Below are 9,391 nucleotides of genomic sequence, written 5' to 3'. Positions count from 1 at the left end.
TGCTAGAGTGGCTCATAGAAGTCAGGTAAACACATTCACTAGCTTATTATAAAGGCTACTTCAAAGGATACAGATGAACAGCCAGAGGAAATAGATGCATAGAGTGTGTGTGTGTGTGTGGTGTGTGTGTGTGTGTGTGTATAATAGCAAGGTCTGGAAGGGTATCAAGCACACAAGCTTCTGTCCCTATAAAGTTAAGATGTGCCACCCTCCCAACACATGGATATGTTCTTGTTCACCAACATGGAAGCTTCTCAAATCCTGTCCTCATATAGTACACACAAATCAAAATATTATACACTTTATATTTATTTAATTTTATTTGTCAATTATATCTCAATAAGACTGGAGGAAAATAAAATGTAATTTATTCTTCAAAAAGGGAGAACATCTGTTTCAAAAATAAATAAAACATGTATATAATGATTCCTTTTATTCAAAATTTTACATTGAAATCTGAAGTAACACATTAAAAAATAGTGACAAAAATGAAGAACATGCTGCAGTCACTCTGTTTTACTCTCTGTTGATGCTGCTTCACTCTTTCATATCAGCGTACCCCATTAGACACCACTGTTGTGGATGACCTTAGTATCCTTGTTTCAGGCACAGATACACTCTTATTTGCTTCCTGGATATAATGTTTGCATCTCTGACTTGCAGTGTGTGCACTTGGACCATCTTGCAACATACTACCTTGTAGTTACTTGTAGAGATATTATATTTTTATTGACCTTGTGAAATGAAACATGTTTTAAAAAAAATAAATCACACTTCTGCATGCACACACAATCACATGCACATAGATGCATGCAAGTTCATTAGACATATAACCTATTGGTTTTTATACTCCTGTGACCAATTTCTGACAAATTACTGTTTTACCTGTTAGGAAGTTAATAATATTTGACATAAGCTTGAAGTAAATTTGCCTGAGAAACTTTGATATTTAATATGGCATTACCTGTCACAGGTAGATATATATTTTTTAAAGATCTCGCCCTATATATATTGAGTAAACAGTTGCTACCACTTTTTGAGTCTTTATTCTGTGACAGTTACATTTCCTACCACACGCTATTTGATTTTCAATCATAGTAAGAATTATTCTCAAAATAGTTGAAACACTAGCCCAACATCACACAGCAATTAATCCATGGTTATGGGATTTTAACTGACGCTTGTCTGGCTCCAATGCCTATGTACTATTCTCTATGCCGTTGTGTTCGTCTTTTAATGGCAGTATATGTGAATCAAGGTGTTGATGTAAATAATCAACTAAATCAAGCCTTACTGCGTGGAATTGAAGTAGATACTAATTTTAGTCATAATTATCTACATATTTCAAGTGAGTGGCTCATATTATTAAAATAGTCCAATTTTTATAAGGTTTTAAACAGGTTGGATTATAGCTGCTCATTATCCCCTAAAATGTGTATGGAGTAGAAGAGGCAATTTAAAGTGAACTACAGAACTTAAGAATTGACTAGCAGACTGGAGGCAAGATGGCTGACTAGATGCAGCCAGTACGTGCCTCTGACACACAGCCAAATCAAAGTAGTAAGTAGATATTCACACTGCAAGGAAATTTTCTAAGAGAGAACAGTGGGATTCAACAGAGAAGTGACAGCACTGAAAGCAAGTAAGGAAAGAGAAGTGAGACAGCTTGCTCAGCCAGGATTGGCTGGGAGCTTGGAGAGGCTTCCAGACATGAGAAAAGGGTAAGAGAGGAATCTCTAGGGCTTCACATTCCCACCATGGTCTTTTATAATCTTAGTTATGAGAGAACCCCTTGACCCACACGAGCCTCAAGACTAACATATGAAGCTGCCTAGAGGTTGCACAGAGACATTGCTCCAGATAGGGAACTAACACACAGTCCCACAGGTATCTAAGCCCAGAGCAGCTGCATCTTAGTGCCATTCCAAGAGCCTAGTCTACAAATATGTGTCTTCTGCCCTGGGCCTGGGATGACATTGTTCCTGTAGGGCCAAGAAGGAAGATAAGAAGCTGGACATTCCCAAGCACTCTAAGAAAAAAATCCCACTGCTGCCAGCGTAGGCTCTATGGGACCAAAGCACAAGAAAACTGCACTTCCCACAACTATCTGCTCATGCTACTCCAGCTGAGAGGGGTTTTACCCTACCCAAAGGCAAGCCCTCAACTGGCACCATTCTGAGAGCTTAGCCTCCAAAGATCTGTATGCTGCCCTGAGGCATGGCTGAAACTGTTGCTGCTGCCACAGGGTCATAAAGGAAGAGATGAGGCTACACACTCTCACATATGCAAGGACAAATCTTACTGCTGCTACTGTGTACTGCTCTGAGACCACAGCGTGAGCAAACTTCACTCTCCACAACTTCCTGCCTATGTTGATCTAGCTGAGAGGAGCTCACACCTGAGCATTCCACCAGTGACCTTGGGACCACTCCACCTCTTCCTACCACAGCCAGCACGTGAATGCGCTACTAAGGGGCCTGAGGACAAGTTTATCAGTCTAGTTCCTTCCCCCAAATACTCAAGCATCCAACCCATGAACCTAAAATTACCCAGCTAAGTCTACCACCATTGGCACCTGATCCCTCCTGTTGTGGTCTGAGGTCTGGCTGACTCAACCTGCCAATACCACCACAGCTGAAACCCATAAGCACTGGCCTGCCCAACCTGTCACAGTCACCACCAACATAGCATGCACTGCATGGGTTGCAGTAGGTTGTGCCAAGACTCCCACTGCCATCACCCACATCACACCAGCTGCCCACTGGCTCAAGGACATGTCCACATGCCCAGCCCACCACTGCCGTGACCAGCATCCATGCAAGCCACCTGAAAGCCTAAGAATCAGGCTTTCAGGTTAGGCGTGGTGGCTCATGCCTGTAATCCCAGCACTTTGGGAGGCTGTGGTGGGCAGATCACTTGAGCCCAGGAGTTCAAGATCAGTCTAAACAACATGGTGAAACCCCATCTCTACAAAACTTACAAAAATTATCTGGGTGTGGTGGCATGTGCCTGTATTCCAGCTACCCAGGAGGCAGAGGTAGGAGGATCACTTGAGCCTGGGATGCAGATGATGCAGTGAGCTTTCATCATTGCACTCCAGCCTGGGTGACAGAGTGAGACCCTGCCTAAAAAAAAAAAAAAAAAAGAAACTATACATATATATATATATATCCTTCCTACATCCACTCACACTGGTGCCAGTGTAAGCTGGGGCCCAAGAACAGGCATGCTGTGTCTAACACTGCCACCACTAGGGCTCAAAGACTGGCCTACCAGCATCCTAGTCCCCAGCAAAACTTCATCACAGCCTCCCCTAATAACAGCACCCTAAATCACAAAGGAAGTCACAGATAACACTGAGGCTGTTGACAGGTAAATAAATCATACAGAGATCACACTACTGCAGGCAGCTAAAATCAAAACCAAAGCACCCTACCTAACCAACAATATATATACATCTTCAGGGAAAAGTACTCCACTATGAAAAGAAATCCAAAAAATTGGAAGAAGTGACTGTTACACCAGATGTGCAAATATCAGTATAAGGACACAGAAAACAAGAAAAAGCAAAAAAATGACATCCCCAGAGAAATACAATAATTCTCTAGCAATAGATCTTAATCAAAAAGAAATTTTTGAAATCTCAGATTAATACTTCAAAATATTATTTTAAAGAAGCTTGGTGAGATACAAGAGAATTCTGAACAACAATACAAAAAAGTCAGAAAAACAATTCAGTACATGAATGAGAAATTTACTAAAGAGATAGATTTTTTTTCTGTAATATCAGCTACTCAGGAGGCTGAGGGATGAGAATTGCTTGAACCTAGATTGCAGTGAGCTAAGATTGAGCCACTGCACTCCAACCTGGGCAACAGAATGAGACTCCATCTCAAAAAAGAGAGAGAGAGAGAGATTTTTTAAAACAACCAGGTAGAAATTCTGACATTGGATAATTCATTGAGGGAAGTGTGAAATAAATTTAAAGGCTTCAACAATACATAAAATCAAGCTAAGAAAGAACTTGAAGACAGCTTTTTTAAAAAACATAATTTAGACAAATTTTTAGAAAAGAAAAAAATGAGCAAAGCATTTGTGACATTTGGGACAACGTAATGCAACCAAATATTTGAATTATCAGTATTGCTGTGGTCAAAGAGAAAATGAAAAGATTAGAACATTTATTTAACAAATTATTTGATAAAAATTTCCCAAGTCTAACAAGAGATTTAGACTTTTCCATACAGGAGGCTCAGCAATCCCCACACAAATAAAATGCCAAAAGATCTTCTCTACAGCACATTGTAGTCAGACTCTCTAAGGTCAAAGATAAAGAGTGAATCCTAAAAACAGCAAGAGAAAAGTGTCTAGTCACCTACAAAGGAAATTCCATTCTGATTAATACATATTTCTCAGCAGAAACCTTATAAGCCTGAAGAGAATGAGATAATATATTCAAAGTGCTGAAAGAATAAACTACCAGCCAAGAATACTACATTCAGCAAAATTATCCTTCATAAATGCAGAAGAAATAGTCTTTCCAAGATAGACACATCTTGAGGAAATTCATTACCACTAGACCTTCCCAACAAGAAATGTTCTAAAGAGACCTAAGCCTAGAAGCAAAAAGATGACATTTACTATCATGAAAACACATGAAAATGTAACACTCTGATGAAGCAATCACACAAAGGAAGAAGAGAATTGATTCAAATGATAACACTAAAGAAATCCACCAAACCACAGTTATAAACAAGAGAAAGGAGAGAAACAAAGAATATATGAAACAACCAGTAAACAATTAAAAATGTAACAAAACATAGTCTCGTATGTCAATAATAATCTTGAATATAAATAGATTAAATTAGCCACTGAATATATATAAAACATGGTTGGATAAAATTTTTAAAAACAAGATTTAGCTATATGCTGCTTACAAGAAACTCATTTTATCAGTAAAGATACATATAGACTGAAAGTAAAGAAACAGAAAAAGATATTCCATGCAAATGAATACCAAAAGTGAGCAAGAGTAGCTATATTTGTATCAGATAAAACCAACTTTAAGTCAAAAACAGTAGAAAAAGACAAAGAAAGTACTATAATGATAAAGGGATCAACCCAGAAAAAGAATAAAACAATTTTTAATATATATGCATCCAACACTAGAATACCCAGATTTATAAAACAAATATTAATATATTTAAAGCACTAGATAGACTGCAATACAAAAATAGTGGGGGATTTTAACAGCCTACTTTCAATGTTAGACAGATCATCTAGACAAAAAATTAATAAATGCGTAAACCCGGGAGGCAGAGCTTGCAGTGAGCTGAGATCCGGCCACTGCACTCCAGTCCGGGTGACAGAGCGAGACTCCGCCTCAAAAAAAAAAAAAAAAAAAAAAAGAAATGTTGGAATTAAACTGTAATTCAGACCAAATGAACTTACAAGACATATACAGAACATTCTATCCAATGACTGCAGAGTATATATTCTTTTTATTGGCACATTGAACGTTCTCCAAGATAGACCACGTGTTATAGGCCACAAAACAAGTCTCAACAAAATTTTAAAAACCAGTATTACATCAAGTATTTTCTCAGAACACAATGGAATAAAGCTGCAAATCAATACCAGGAGGAATTTTAGAAACTGTACAAATATATGGGAATTAAACAACATGCTCCTCAATAACCATTGAGTCAACAAAGAAATTAAAATTAAAACAAAAAGTTTATTAAAACAAATGAAAATGAAAACACAATGCATCAAAACTTGTGAGATACAACAAAAGTAGCAGTAAGAGGGAAATTTATAGCAAAAAATGCCTACGTAAAATAATTAGAAAGATTACAAATTAACAGTATAAACAATGTACTTTAAGGAATTAGAAAAACAAGATCAAATCATACCCAAAATTAGCAAAAGAAAAGAAATAATAAATATAAGAGCAAAATTAAATGAAACAGAGACCAAAAAGCAACAGAAAGAATAAATGAAATGAAAAATTAGTTATTTCAAAAGATAAACCAAATTGATAAACCACTATGTAGATGAACCAAGAAAAAAAGAACATCCAAATAAGCAAAATCAGAAATGACAAAGGAAGCAATACAGCTGATACCACAGAAATACAAATAATCAGAGACTATTATAAACAGCTATATGCTGAAAAAACTGAAAACCTAGGCGGAATGGATAAATTCCTGGAAACATACAACATACCAAGATTGAATTAGGTAGAAAGAGAAAACCTACATAGACATAATGAGTAGCAAGAGTGAATCAGTAAAAAGTCTCTCAAGAAGGAAAATCCCAGGACCAGAGGGACTCACAGCTCAATTCCACCACACATACAAAGAACTAATACCAAATCTCCTGAAATTATTCCAAAAAATTTAAGAGGAAAGTATTCTCCTTCACTCATTCTACAAGGCCAGCATAACCATTATACCAAAATAAGACAAGGACACAACAACAACAACAATAAATTATAGGCCAATATCCCTGATGAACATAAAGCAAAAATCGTCCACAAAATAATAGCAAACTGAATCCAACAGTTATCAGAAAGATAACACATCATGAACAAATGGGATTCATTCCAGGAATGCAAGGGTAGTAGACATCTGCAAACTGATAAATGCAATACATCTCATCAACAGAATAAAGGACAAAAACCAAATGATTTATGTTAATATATCATAATTGTAAGATTCTAATATTATATATCATAAGTTATTGAATAAGTCTCCTGTTTTGGAACATTTAGGCTGTTTTTAACTTTTCTTATAGTATAAACCATGCTTAAGTAAACATTTTGCCTATATAACTTTGCATACTCTTCCATATATTTCTTAAAAGTATAATAGTTGGATCAAAAAACAGACCTGATTTTATGAGACTGTATACATAATGTAAAATGTTCTTACCCATACAGAGTCCTACTTGTAATGCATGAAAGTGATGCTCCTGCCAAGCTGAGTATTACTATGTTCTCAAAATCTATGCCAGTTAAATAGTTACAAATAGTACTTCATTGTTGTTCTCCAATATGCAAGTTTTCTTACTGATAATATTTAACATGTTTTCATATTTATTAAGCACTTATACTTCCTCCTCAGTGAATTGCCTGTTTGTCCTTATTTCATTTTTTTTCTATTGGGATGAATAATCATTACCTTTTACTGATTTTTAAGAATTCTTGATAATGAGGATTTACCTGTGCTGTGCAATTCCAAATCTCATTCTCAAGTTAGAGTCTCCTTTTAAACGTCGTATTGGACTTTTTATACAAAAATTGTTTCTTTTTAACTGATAAAAACTATCTAAACTTTACATGTGGTTTCTGCCTATGATGTTACTCCAAATTTAAGCAAATACTCACCAATATTTTACTCCAGCACTTTTCTGTTTTGTTTTGACATTTAAATGTTTACTTATCCATCTGGAATTAATTCCACTTTCAGGTATAAGCAAAGAAATATCAGTCTTTGTATTTCAAAATGTACTTATTCCATTCTCACTAAGCCTTGGAGATATAAATGGGAATAGGACAGCCCCTCTCTTCAAGCTCAAGGAAGTAGATAAAGACATGCTCTTGTCTTTCTGTTTGCTAGTCTACTGATTCATGACCACAGACTCATTTATTGAGGCACCTGATGCCTTGACACAAGAGACTCCAAACTGACCTATAATTGGAATCAAACTCTTGAAGCCCACAAACTCAAAATGTTCCTCCCTCTCTAGAAATCCTGCAAGAAGAATGAACAAGCTGAGAATAAACTCAGGATGGCAGAAAGACGGAAAATTCTGTGCTCCCACAGCAAGTCTTTCTCATCATCTTAACTTATAAAATCCAAGTAAAAGAAAACACTCTATAGTTGGCATTGCTTACTTCCAAGCTAGTAATAACCTTTTCATTTCAGCATCACACGTAAACAGATTGCAATATCTACAAGTGAAGTGCTTTGAAGGAAAACAACACATTAACATAATCTGAAATTAATTGCTGAATGCTGGGCTATTAGAGTATTTGACTTGTGAAACTTCAAGATTGATGGAGCTGCAAAATTGCAACCACCACCACCCTGCACCCCCCCACCCCACCCCACACATACACATACACGTACACATTTAGCCACACTTTATACACTTCTCACTTGCATCACAAATACACTGTGGGGGCAGGCATTTTTATCCCAGCTTTCAGATACATAAACTGAGTCCCAGCCACAAATGAGCATTACGGCAAATTGCAGAATAGCTAGGATTCTGCTCATCCTAGGCTTGTGTAAACAGTGACAAAACAAAGAAAGTTAAAGACCGTTTCTCTACGAGTTCTCACTCTAGTCTCCTTTCTGCTTCTCACCAGTCTGTGACCTAGGGCAAATTACTCAGCCTCTGAAATTCTGTTTATTCATCTGTGAAGCAAAGGGATTGAGTTATGTATTCTTAAAGTACCCCCAGCACTAACATTCTATGAGTTAACTTTACAGTGTTAATATTAATAATTCCTCTAAATGTAAAAACTCAGGATTCCACAAAAGACTCAGAGAAAGTAAAGCTCACATTTGAATTGCAAACAGTCAGCATTTGGTGATCTTAAGCTCATATCTATTTGGTTGCTAAGATGTGTAAGATTGACAGCACTGATACCTTCTTCTCAAGAGACAGTTTGAGGAGCAGGTTCACTAACATTGCCCATTGCATTAGCAACATCATTTAAGGAAAATACTATCCCTTCTCCTATTCTTGGCCCAAGATAATGCACTAAATTGTTTTAGAATGGGAAAGGAATTATTGACTAAAGATAGCCTAACAGGCCTGTTCCATTTTAGGGGCTTTAAAACTAATAGCAGCTAAGAATAAGATTTAGAAGGGCTATAATTGCAAAATGAGCATCAGAATCCTGGATCTCTTCCTAGAGCCCAGCTATTTCTACACTGTCAGAGTAAATTATTGACAAAACCATCTGGTCCTTTTCAAGAGAACACTATACTCTCAGTTCTGGACAGGTGATATGTTTTAGTCTGTCAAGGGAGAAAGAAGCTGATTTTAGCCTCAAAGCATTGATAATTCCTCTGGACTTGCACTTCCTATGTGTGAACTCTGCTTATCTTTACATGCCAGAAAGGAAGAACATCCATTTTAGGCCTAAGAGAGATGAAATTAAAAGCAAATAAATTAATTGTGAGCATCCTAGACTATGGCCTTAAACACTGCTTGATCTGGATAAAGTAATATGTCTACATTCTTTGAAGTGGATATGATCAGTGTTCCCCCTTCATCTGATTTTAGAGTGTTAAAGCTTCTATGTATATATCAGAAGGGGAAATAGCCGGTCCTGTGGGGAAAAGAGAAGTTTTCCTTTTTCTCCTTCTTAAAC

The sequence above is a fragment of the Trachypithecus francoisi genome, unplaced genomic scaffold (assembly GCF_009764315.1).
Source record: "Trachypithecus francoisi isolate TF-2019V2 unplaced genomic scaffold, Tfra_2.0 Lachesis_group2, whole genome shotgun sequence".
Lineage (NCBI taxonomy): Eukaryota > Metazoa > Chordata > Mammalia > Primates > Cercopithecidae > Trachypithecus > Trachypithecus francoisi.
The sequence above is the reverse complement of the archived record's forward strand: the minus strand, read 5'-3'. Positions refer to the sequence as shown.